The sequence below is a fragment of the Rhinatrema bivittatum genome, chromosome 9 (genome assembly GCF_901001135.1).
Source record: "Rhinatrema bivittatum chromosome 9, aRhiBiv1.1, whole genome shotgun sequence".
NCBI classification, from domain to species: Eukaryota; Metazoa; Chordata; class Amphibia; order Gymnophiona; family Rhinatrematidae; genus Rhinatrema; species Rhinatrema bivittatum.
In genome coordinates, this window is record NC_042623.1 from 268,266,028 (window position 1) to 268,279,076 (window position 13,049).

General features: G+C 45.7%; 1 long non-coding RNA gene across 1 annotated transcript in view; it reads left to right on the top strand.

Moving 5' to 3' along the window:
- Nucleotides 1-10,435, top strand: part of LOC115098604 — a 300,301-nt gene extending 289,866 nt beyond the window's left edge. The window contains exons 4-5 of the long non-coding RNA XR_003858557.1: nucleotides 8,390-8,558; nucleotides 10,274-10,435. This is a non-coding gene — a long non-coding RNA (uncharacterized LOC115098604). The remainder of the gene's footprint in view (nucleotides 1-8,389; nucleotides 8,559-10,273) is intronic.
- Nucleotides 10,436-13,049: the final 2,614 nt, after the last annotated feature.

The window sequence follows — 13,049 nt, forward strand, 5'->3', positions numbered from 1 at the left end:
GTAAGTATTTTAGTAATGGTACTGTCAATTACAGGTGAAAATTCGGAGAAAGCACAAGCAAGTTGGGGGGTATTATTTTTTGGAATTGGTAAAAGTTTAAATTCATGTGAGATGTCCTCAGTTTTTTTCTTGAAAAATGAAGCAATATTGTTGCAAAAGTCATTGGAAGTATCAGATGGTAAGTTGGATTGTATCGTCGCTAGGTTTTTTACTATTGAGAAAAGAGTTTTTGGGTTGCCGTTTGCTTGTTTTATTTTGGTGGAGTAAAAAGTATTTTTGGTCTGTATTATTTCTTTCTTATATTTTTGTAGAAGTGCATGATATTCTTGTTTACGTGCGGGTATTGGATTTTTACGCCATCTTCGCTCAAGATTGCGAAGTTTACGTTTGATATTTTTTAGGGAATCATTGTACCATGTAGTTGGTTTTTTATTGTTGATTTTTGTGGTTTTAGTGGTGCAATTTGGTCTAATGTTTCTGTGATAGATTTGTTCCAATAAGTTACTATATCAGTTATATCGGAGTATGAATTTTGACTGATTATTGGCATTAATGTGTTAATAAAAAGATCATTGTTTATTTTCTTCCTACGTAGAATACTAGAGTTATCTTGAGATGAGTGACATTGAGTGTTATGTGGGGTCTTTATTTTACCTGTGGCTTTAATGAGATAATGGTCCGACCAAGGTACTGCAGTAATGTCAGAGGAAAATTCTATGTTTGATTGATTATAGTATAATTGGTCTAGAGTGTTTCCTTGTCTATGTGTGGGACCTGTTATGAGTGAACTAAAGCCAAGACCTTGAAGTGCATCTGAGAAATTAGCTATGGTTGGATTTTGTTGCATTTTATTAAAATGTAAGTTAAAGTCTTCGGCGATAATAGTATTTGTTAAATCACAAGGTAAGGTAACTATGGATTCGAGTAAAGAAGATGGTTGATTGAGAATTATGCCAGGTGGACTGTAAATGAGGCAAATGTTTAACAGAGATGTCGTAACTAATAGCATTTCAATTCTTGATTCATTAGGGATGATAGTTTTTTTACTTGGAGCAAGAGATGTTTTGATTATTGTAAGTAATCCACCGCCTCTACGATCGGACCGAGGTTGGGATATGGGAGTATATCCAGTAGGACATAAGTTGTTTAATGTGACAATGTCATGTTCATAGAGCCATGTTTCCGTAAAGAGGATGATATCAGCGGCAGTCGTGGTGATTAAGGGCCTCATTTACCAATATCGCATTGGTAACGCATTAAGGGACGTTTCCCATGCAAATGAGGCTTTTTTCGTGCAGCGGGAAAAAATACATTTGCACAAATCGCGAAGTGTCCCCGGTGCGCGATAAAACACCCAAAGAATCATCACAGTGCACGATAGTTTGTCAGTATCCAAGAGGGGTTTATCGCAGTTCCAGAGAGAGAGAGAGAGAGAGAGAGAGAGAGAGAGAGAGAGAGAGAGAGAGAGAGAGAGAGAGAGAGAGACTTGCTATAGTGTCTCTTCCCTAGACAGGTATTTGTATCCCTATGAGAGGCCCACCTAGTAACTCGAGGTGGGGATTAGGGGCCACTTTCACATTCAACGTAAGACGTACGAACAGAACAGTGGTCTCTTGTGAAGATTTGATGGCCCTCGGAGTGAGGAAACTCACTCCAAGATGAGATTTGGGCAATGTTCTCTACCTGGGCAACAACAAGCTAGGTGGAGAGAACATTGTCCAAATCTCATCTTGGAGTGAGTTTCCCCACTCCGAAGGCCATCACATCTTCACAAGAGACCACTGTTCTGTTCGTACGTCTCACGTTGAATGTGAAAGTGGCCCCCAACCCCCTACACTAATACCTAATCCCCACCTCGAGTTACTAGGTGGGCTTCTCATAGGGATACAAATACCTGTCTAGGGAAGAGACACTATAGCAAGGCGCTCTCTCTCTCGCGCTCTCTCTCTCTCTCTCTCGCCCGCCTGCAGCTCACTGAAACAGGCTATCTGGAAACATCATGAACTGTGATACACCTCTCTTGGATACCGACACAGGCTGTCTGGATATATCGTGCACTGTGATGATTCTTTGGGTGTTTTATCGCGCACCGGGGAAACATCGCGATTTGCGCACATGTATTCGCGAATGGCGAAAACATCACGGCAAGTGAAGTTTCCCCACTGCATGAAAAAAGCCTCCTTTGCATGGGAAACACCCCTTAATGCGATATTGGAAAATGAGGCCCTTAGTTGGTTAGAAGCTGCAAGAAAAAAGAAGGTAGATGTTAGCACTCAGTTGCGCATGAAGGGGCGTGCTCCTTCGGCATGCGAGCGCCTCTGGCGTTTCGCTGCGGCCCTTAAGCCGACACCTCCGATGACGTGGGAGGTAGGGCGGGACTAAGCCCGCGCGGCAAAAGGGTTGGGCAGAAGGAGGAAACAAGCCCAAAGTCAGAAAGCAGCGAATCTTTGACTGTTTTGTAGGCTCCCGCCCTCTAGCTGGGAGCAGTAAGTTGAGATGGGTTGTGGATTTTATTATTACTGTGCACAGTTTAGAGATTTTTTTTTATAACAAGTGGTATATTAAATTGAAAGAATAAATAAATAGTCAGTTGGGTAAAGGTTAAGGGTCACATCCATACAGACCTATGGATCACAATTTTTGGATCAGGGACACACTTATATCTACTTATAGATTATAAGTAATAATGTTAAATTTTAAGTTAAAACATTTAAGAGAGCCTTCAGGCTCATGTTGTATATAGTGTTATGCTCCTGCCCACAAGAAGCGTGTGCAGGTTCTTACCTCTCACAGCCACAGCCAGCCGGGCTGCTGACGCTGCTTCTTTCTCCCTGAATCAGCTGGGGCTGGTTCCACAGCTGCTGCCATGTGGTCTGCTCCTCGGCTGCTGTCTCTGCCTTTCCCCGACGTGCTGCTGCGATCCCGGGACCTTTAGCAAGCAGGCCGTCTCTCCCAGTGCCTGCTTTAGCCCGGGTCCTTGCCCAGCAGGGAAGCCGTCTCTGCCGGTGCCTACAGCTCTCTACTCTCCCTGCAGTCTTACCTCTCCCCCTGGGGCTGTCCTCACGGCATGGAGCCGTTCCTGCAGTCGGCCCTTCCCCCGCAGCCAGCCTTGCCTCTCTCTGCTTCTGTCCGTGCAGCTGGGAGCTGCTCCAGTGACCTGCCTTCACCCAGCTCCCCTCCAGGGCTGCTCCGCGGCTTCCTTGGGCCCTCCACGTGGCTGGGGACGCCACCGGCTTCCAGCTCTTCTCTCCAGCCTCCTAGGGCGCGAGCGCGCGCTTCTCTACTGCTCTTCAAGGGCCAGCCAGGTGTGGCCCCCTGCTGACCCCTCCCTGGGCGTTGTCCACTTCAGCCCTACTAAAGGGCTCAGCTTTCAGTGTATCTTTGCCTTCGCAAGGAGTTGGTCACTCCTGAGTTCCTCGTTCCAGGAGATGCCTTGTATTCCAGCCTTCTGCAAGGTCCAGTGTTCCATGTTTCCTGTTGAAGCTTCTTGTCAAGTTGTTCCAGTCCTGATGTCTGCCTGCCATTCCAGTCCTGATGTCTTCAGTGTTCCAGTCCTGATGTCTGCCTGCCGTTCCAGTCTCAAGGTCTGTCTCTTGTTCCAGTCCTGATGTTCCTGATGTCCATGTTCCAGCCCAGAGGTGTGTCTCCTATTCCAGTATATGTGTTCCAGTCCTGATGTTCCAGATATCCTTGTTCCTGATCCTGATGCCTAACCTGCCTTGTGCTGCCAGGAGAGCAGCGTATATCCTTGCCTTGTGCTGCCAGGAGAGCAGCGTATATCCTTGCCTTGTGCTGCCAGGAGAGCAGCGAACCTGCTTCCTCTTTCCTGTGCTCTCCCGCTCTCTGCGTGGTCCGCGACCAGCCTTCCAGGGCTGTGTAGGGCGCGCATGGGACAGGGTGGTCCGCGACTCAGTCCCGCGGGTGGCCTGAGTAGGGCGCCCTGAGGGTCAGTGCTCATGTCTTCCTTCAGCCCTCGTTCCTGATTCCACCTCTGTGCATCAAGTACCTCGACCTGAGTCCTCGTCTTGCCTGCGTCCATGTCTATGCATACTGCACCCCGTTCCTGAAGTCCACGTCTATGCCTGAGTCCACGTCTAAGGATCCTGCATCTATGCCTGAGTCCACGTCTATGGATCCTGCACCTCGTCCTGAGTCCATGTCTACGCCTGAGTCTACGTCATTCCTGAGTCTCGTCTGAATCCATGTTCCAGTCTTCACTGTCCTGGCCTCCATCTGGCCTGCCGCTTCGTGCCGTACCCTGCGGCAGGTCCGAAAGGGCTGGGAACGGTCGGAGGACTGTTCACAAGACCAACATTGCGTTGTTGGGTCTTCCGAAGCGCGCAGGTCCAGAGGAGGGCCTGTCAGCCAGTCTTCACTCCAGCCCTGCTCCCGTCCAGCCCATGCTCGGGCATGCCACGCCTCCCGCGGCACCTCTTCAGAGTTCCTCTGGGGTCGAGCCGTGGCCCAAGGACACACATCACCCAGGAGTGGGATCGCTCTCCTAGCGCTCCACAACATATAGAGTGAGGGTGCACTTTTTTACTTGGCCGTAGGCGCCAAATTGCCTGGCTCTGGCTGTCGCAAAAGCCCGGTAGGATGGAGAACTGGAAAATAATGGGGAGCCTGATGGCGCTGGCATGGACCCCTGAGCCACTGCCCGGGGTTTGGAAGGGGGATGGGAAGTCCCTCTCCTGACGGATGGTGGAGGGGCATTAATGCCTCAGATGACCCACGGAAACGAGCTGGAAGCAAAGTGGCCTGGCATACAACATTGCTGCCGCGTGAAATAAGGTTTTTGAGTTTTGGGAACGGGTATGGGTGTGTGTGGAAAAGGGAGGGGGGGGGGGCGGGAGGCGTGCACCATCTCATCCCTCGCCTCAGGTGGAAGATTGACACCGGCGAGGATATGCTTTGGTTTTAAATCTTTAGGGTTTTGATATAAAATAGAAGCTGAATAAAATAAGAGTTGTGGAAAAAAGTAGAATATTTTAGAACAATAAGAGAAAGATAGGAAGGGGGGAGGCTGTGCGGATTCTGAGAGATATTTTGTTTAAAGATTTGTACTGAGGTCCGCCCTTCCCATTAGGAGTATAAGTGCACTAATGAGGAACTGATCTTTCCGGATGGTCCTTTATTGTGCGCCAGTCCACCCTCTTCTAGCAATTTGAGGAGAGCCAGTCAGTGATGGATTTAGGTAATTGCCTTCCCTAGGCACTGTTGGTGTTGGCACCTCCCCACCACCCCCACCCCCAAGAAGGTCGGACAACAGGCACAGCCCAGCAGTTTCCTGTGGCAGTAATTAGGCAATTCTGAAGCACATTCGCAAACATTTCCATCATTTATATTACATTACAAAAATATTTTTACATCCTTGTTCATGTCTGCAGAATTTATTTTGTGAGAAAAGGGGATATCAAGTATTAGCAAAGCTGGGAGATCTTGGAGATGGGAAGAGGAGAAGGAGAGGGTGAGGGTGAGAGGACAAGGGATGGAGAAATGAGAATGAAGACTGGGGACTGGGAAGAGGAGAGGAGGAGAAGAAGAGAGGCCGGAAAATGGGGAAGATCAGAATGAAAGAGAGAGGGCTGGTGATGGGGAGAATTGGAAATCTAGGATGGAGAAAGAGGTAGGAGGGGGATCGGAAGGTGGAAGATATGGGATTTGGATCTGGGAGAAGGGAGAGGAAGGAAGGAAGGAGGTTCAGGATCTGGGGGATAGAATCCGAGATCATAGGTGGGAAAATTTTAATGTGGAGGGGAAGGAGGTGTCCTTACTGTGCTTGGGTTCTGTTTCCCCCTTGCATCCCTTTTCTAACCTCCCACCCAATCTGGTATATATAAATCTACCCCCCGGCACCAGTCCCTTCTTTCACACACACTGTACCTCTTCTCCATCACACCCTCTCTCACACAGACACATCCTCTCTCATCTCCCAACCCCTTTCCAACCTCCTGCTCAGCACCTCCTGACCCCCTCCAAAAAAAAAAGATCCCCCTTTGCTGTCTGCTGCAGATATACCTCCTCCCTTCTTGTTCCCTGCAGCTTGATAAGGCTGCAAAGAGCTGTCCTCTGCTGAGTGAGATGCAGCACAGCTGAAAGGCAGCATTTCTTCAGCCAGCCTGCTGCCCCCAAAGTTTTCCTGCCCCAGGCACAGGTCTAGTGTGTACCTACTGACAAATCCATTGACTGCTAGGTAAGAACTCAGTTATTTTATCTACCCCTAAGTTCCAGGCTCCACCTCTTTTACACTTTCGTACCATACCTCAACATACTTCAGCCAGCACAGCCATGCGAACCAAACAGGTCTACTAGGGGATAACATTTATGGCTGCCATCAAGCTAGCACACACACATACACACACATACACACACATACACACACACACACATACACACACACACACACACATACACACACACACACACACACATACACACACATACACACACATACACACACATACACACACACACACACATACACACACACACACACATACACACACATACACACACATACACACATACACACACACACACACATACACACACACACACACACACACATACACACACATACACACACACATACACACATCATCATCATATCTGAGAACTCTCTGGATTTGGCCCAGAGACTCTGAATTCTGAAGGAATTGCTGAATTTCAGAATCCGCCATACCCAAAGAAGAGTACAGAGAAGGGTGACTAAAAGGATAAAGGGCATGGAATGGCTCCCCTGTGAGGAAAGGTTAGGGCTGTTCAGCTTGGAGAAGAGCTAACTGAGGGGGGAAATGATAGAGGTCTCAAAACTGTGAATCAGTTACTTACGCTGACAAATATTACAAAGGACTAGGGGGGCACACCATGAAGTTAGCAAGCAGCATATTTAAAACAAATCAGAGAAAATTATTTCACTCAATACACAATTAAGCTCTAGAATTCATTGCCAGAGGATGTGGTTAAGGCTGGGTTTAAATAAGCTTTAAATAGGTTCCTGGAGGGGGAAGTCCATAAATTGCTATTAATTATGTTGTCTTAGAGAATAGTCACTGCTCATTTACCAGCATCAGTAGAATGGGATTTATTTATTTAAATAATTTATATTCTGATTATATTGGATACCCATGCTAAGCGGATCACAACATAATGTAAAACAATAATACAATAAGCATTGTTAAATAAAACAATACAGGGTACAATCATAAATATTAAAATAAAATAAATTTAATATATTTTCCCTAAGACAATGCTGTTATTTATGAACAAACAAAAAAGCTTTTAGTTGCTTGCGAATGGTCTGAAAATCGCCTATGTTTTTTAGCCAGTCTGGAAGGTTATTCCACATTAATGAACAGTAACATTAAATGGAAGGTCCAAAAAAACAAACCGGAAATTGATCCAATATTGCAGTAGCGACCAAAGGAAAATAGGATCAATGAACACCAGGAATTCTTTATTGATCACCGAACGTAATAAAAGCCCGACTCAGGCCGAGTTTTGCTCATAGAGCTGCTTCAGGGGCTATTCTTTCTCTAGCAGATGACTTGTCTCCATATATCAGGTGAACATTTTTCATTGAGCTGAAAAACTTACTTTATGTTGTCTCGACACAGCTTTGTCTGCATTGCACATCGGCTGATATCTGGGTATCAGTCGAGCATAAGTGAATCTAAACCACTATAGTTAGTGGTTCTCTCGAACACAAACAAGTCTGTCAGTGTTTCGACTGATTGGAATGACATTAAAGTGAATTTTGATTTTTGTATAACATTGGTTGCTTTTTTGTATAGGTGATTCTTTCCAGTATTTTTATGGATAGTGTTAGTGGTAACAATACACCTAATACCAAAAGGATTCAAGTGTCTTTTTGGTAGGGTTTTCTGGTTGATACCACAGTAGTGCATATTCATTTAATATATATGTTTTTGTGAGTGATTTATTTTTGCTTCTGAATGTCCTTTTTCATATAAAATTGAATTATAAATGCATAATTGTGTGTGAGGAAGTCCGGTGGGGGTGGGGGATGGAGGACACAAGATTGTAAGGTTCACCTAGGGTGCCTATTATCCTTGCAACAACCCTGGCTGGATCAGGCAGCAGAGGGGTTTTCTGCTTAATGAGATTCACCAGCCTGCTGCCCCCAGATTTCGCTGCCTTAGGCACAGGCCTAGTGTACCTATTTTCAATTTAGGCCTGATTTTGAAAATTAAATGTACCTATGCATATAGTTGTCTACTCCAGCCTAATCCCACCTCCTGGACTGCACATTTTTTGATCGGCCTAGTTTATACGCAGCAGAGGAGAATTTTCAACACAGCTGATGTAGCTAGCTATCTTCTTACTTAGCCAGCTAGATACTCCTAAACATTGTCTTTTAAAAATGCAGGTACCAGATGCTTATGATCACTGCTTAACTGGTAACCAGAATGGCAGTTTATTGTGCAACCATTTGAGCTGCAACCAACTCTCATCTCTTAACATTTCTGTGGCTGGACTTCTAGGACCTGTATTGAGACCCTAAGGATTGTTCTTGGTGGGTTCTACTGCCTGGTGTGGTAAGTATCCACATCTTTTCTCCATATAATTGAGTAAGGGCCCTTTTCTTTAACTTAATTAAATCCCTCACTCTAACTCAAGGAGTTAATTCCATCACTGCTAGGATGAAGGAGACGTGATCTTGTCCAATAAGGGGTGGTACTAGGATTCTGGAGAGCTTCCACAGGCTTCTGCTGCTGGAGGGCTTAAAGTGCCACCAGGAATAGGGATGTCTGAGGAATTGTATGGCTGTTTAGTAAATCTGAAATCCCCACTACCCCATTTTTCCAGCAAGGTCCTCCAATGGGAACTATAAGTAGGAGACATCTGAGCACTGGCATACCTGCTTCTATGGGAGAAGGAAAACAGCCCCCAGAGCCCCCATGTTAGCCAAACAGTGGAACAAAGGTGAAGTCTTTGCTGCCTTGAAATAAAATATCCCCCCCCCCCCCTGTGGCCGGGAAGGCTCAATTCAGAGCTCTCATTAAGTCACCCATCAGCTTAGTTTTTAGGAGTTGGGAGAGAGGCGATGTCTATTCAGCAAGAATAGAAATATTGAGTGTACATAGACTTTTTCCTTTCTGTTATAAATACTTGCCTCAAAAATAAATGCAACCCATTGGGAGCACCAGCCTGGTATGTGGAATGCGTTTTGCAACAACTGAAGCTTCCATTTTCACATCTACAAGACCTCTTAAACGGCACTCACGCCCCCTACACTCTGTGTAAGAAGCATAGGGCTCTCAGATGTTACTGAAGGCTTCAATGTGTGCTGTTGGGGTGTATTAGTAGTTGATTAGTAGTTTGTAGTGAGCTATTTCTATTCTAATAATTAATTACCATATTTATTTATTAAACATTTTTTGTTAACCGCTTCCCTGTCCCATCAAGGCTATTCGTATGTTTTTCAGAATAACCAAGAATCCATCATCACTTTGTTCCTGATCCAGGGCTTGAAGTAGAGTGCCCTGTTTCCTGTCTAGCAGGAGGGCCACATGGTTTGGGCATGGGTTCCCCAGTGACTTGAGAAAGACCTGAGGGGGGGGGGGGTATAAGAGCCCAGAAGACCAGCTTTGGCAGGTCTTGAATTTCAACCCCCACCAGGAATTCCTTTACGTTTATTTCTTGTCCAGCATGCCTGCTTATGGGAGACCGAAAGTCTGCATTGCTGTGGTGGCTGTGTGGTATGCTGGTATGGCAGGCATTCTGGTATTTTTTTTTTTGTGTGTGTGTCTGACATAGGCCTAGCTTTATGTAGAGCTGGTTAGGCTTTACTATAGGTTAAAGAGCAGGAACACTCCAACAATGGGGGAGGTTCAATGGGTGTTAGTGGATTTAGGAGTGATAATAAGGGTGCATCTATTCCAGGGAAGGTTTTTGGCAGAAGTTATAAAAGATGACTATCTATAATAATAGTCATATGATAGATATAAGAAGAGGAGGAAAAGTAGCGTATAAGGGGAACATAGTAATGACTAGTATTATATAATAAGAATGGAAAGAGGTTTCCCCACAGTACACAGATCATATTGCTAAACGTGGTAAGTGCCGGAGTATTTCAGTTCGGGTTTGCCACTAGTGGATGCCTGCCTGCTCCTGGGGGTTAACATGGAGTGGAAAATATGTTAGCAGCTGGAGATGTATGCGCTGCATCATGTCTTCCTTTCCAGAAAACTAAGGACCTTTCCAGGTCCTTAGTTTTCTGCTATCTAATTTGCCTTCTATTTTCTTACAGTCACACCATGACGTACTACTTCTCTAGAGAGAGGAATAGATGGAGGAAGCCATCCCTATCCCAAAGGAGAAAAACGTCTCTCCGTCTGCCAAGAAAGAGGCAGCAAGGATTTGGCACCCCTCCTCCAGAAGAGTAAATGAAAACGTTTAATTGTTGATTCTATGACCAATTGCAGTAAAATTGTATTTTACATAGCTTTGATGTCTCTTCTTTTTATAGGTTCTGTGGTGTGAGCAAGAATAATGTGTATGAGTGCAGCATGCGATGGGTACTGTCTAGGAAGCTACTTTTATAAAACAAGTGAGAAATGGCTCAGAAACAGGAGCTTTTACGTTCTCCTTCCTTACACTTTTTCATATTCTATTATACTGGATTTTGAAAGCCTGATAGAAAGGGCAGCAGGGCCTGGTTCCCATGATTTTCCATAAGAAAACAAAAAGAAAACAAAGCTGACATTTTTCACGCCTTAGAACATAATAGGAGCTGTGCAGGAAAACTAAAGGCAAAAATGTGACTCTTATGCAGAACAGGAGAGTATATTTGGGTTACAGTGCTCTGGGACACAAATAAATGCCCTGTAAGTGTGTGAGTGCCTAACTCCTGGTGGGCCAGGTTGGGAGCAGAATAGAGGGTATTAATGGAGTGACTTTGCCTCTGGTGCACCCCAAATATATATTCTCTTGCCATACCCAACAGATTTATTTGCCTGCCCCAAATCTCTCTCAAATAAACCCTTTTACAACAGCTTATATTCAGCAACACCTGAGTATCTGGAACTTTTAGCCAAGTGGAGGTCCAACATGACACGAGAAACTGAGCCCTATGATCTTTTTTTCCTAATTTTAGACAGCATCTATAATGAATCCTTTTTTTTGTTGTTGGATTTTCTATATATTTGCTGCTTTGTTCTTATCATTTAAAAATGGCTTGACTCCATTTCACATGGAATCTTCTGCTGTGACATTAATGTGATGCTTTTGATGGTGTAGAGGTAGTGGGGATAGAGAAGTATGGTTCCATGGCAGAAAACTGTTCCTAGCACTGAAAGAAGAGGGAACTTATTTATCTCTAGATGAGATTACCTGTCAAAACATGGATCTTACCAGTAACTAGGATGCAGTGGCGCACCAAGGGTCTCCGGCTCCTGGGGGCCAATGCATTTGTGAGCCTCTCCAGGGCACCCCATTCCTTCAGAGGTGTCTCATGGGGGGGGGGGGGAAGCCAAAATGACATTTCCTCATATCACACCCACCTCCATAGCTTGGCCCCCCTGCTATAAATTGGCTATAAAAAAGTCTTAATAAGAAAGTCCAGAGGGTCTTCTGCGTAATTTTAAAAAGCTGGCCAGTTTCAGACTTCTAGTAAAACTACTATTACAATTATTTGAAAGCCTCAGTCAACTAATGCTATATGGCTATGAGAGAGTGAAGTCTGGAGGGGACAGAATGTCAGTATAAATCCTGCACCTCCAGTTCTGAGAATCCACAGAAATTCCCCCAACAATGGAGCTTGGATGTGTCCCTTACAGCTCATCATACAAAAAATTATTTTCAAATTCTGCTTTCTCCTCACAGTAACAGCAGCACAAATACCTTCCACTGCCAGACATATTAGGGTCGATTTTCAAAGAAGCCATCCATGTGTGCACGGTTGCCAGCGCGCGCATGTTATAAAATCTGATGGCCGCGCGCACATGTGCGGGCAAATTTTTGCTAAATACACGTGGTGATGCAATCGGGCCTCCCCCAGTTGCCTCCCAGTCCGCTCCTAACCTAACTTTCCCAAAAAGTTTTATTTTATTACTTACTGCTCCTCTGGTGCAGCAGCAGTAACCTTCACGCACCGGCCAGCTGCCAGCGAACCAGCGTCGAATGATGCTGTCCTGGCCCGCCCCCCTGACCCGCCCCTTTGGGGAGGTCAGGCACTTGTGCGAGTACCGGGGTTTATGCATGCGGCTAGACCTGTTATAAAATATGCGCAGTGTGTGTGTGACCTGGCAACGCACGTAAATTCCAGTATTTGCGCGCCTGGGCCTTTGAAAATTTACTTGATTGTGAACTAACACAAAACCCGCAAAAAAAGACACTCAAAATCTATACAGCAAACTTGTTGTAACGTAACAGTAATAACACCAAGGACTCAAACAACAATAACCCTACCTGTGAAAAAGCAAGGGTAAATATTACACTGGGTCCTAGAATACCAATATACCTACTGAGGAAACAAAACAAACCAGATTGCTATAGATCCCTATGCTAGCAGAATCTCTCATCATGGTCACACACACACAGAGCAGAGACAGACCCTCACCAAATACAGAATACAAAATAAAAGAGCACAAATTAGACAAAAACTGAAATGGAAACCCCAAGAAGCCAGACTCTGGGGTAGATTTTAAAAGGGTTACGTGCATAAGTTATGCGCGAAACCCTTTCAAAACACCCCTGTGCGCGCCGAGCCTATTTTGCATAGGCTCGGCGGCGCGCGCAAGCCCGGGACGCGCGTAAGTCCTGGGGCTTTCCTGGGGAGGCGTGTCACGGCGGCGCGTCATCTGGGGCATTCTGGGGGCATGGCCAAGGCCTTCGTAATCGCTCCCGGGCCGGGGAATTGCACGGCGGCGGCCTGCCCCAGGCAGTCGTAACCTTCGCGATAAAGGTAGGGGGGTGTAGATAGGGCTGGGGGGATGGGTTAGGTAGGGGAAGGGAGGGGAAGGTAGGGGGAGGCCGAAGGAAAGTTCCCTCCGAGGCCGTTCCGATTTCAGAGCTGCCTCGGAGGG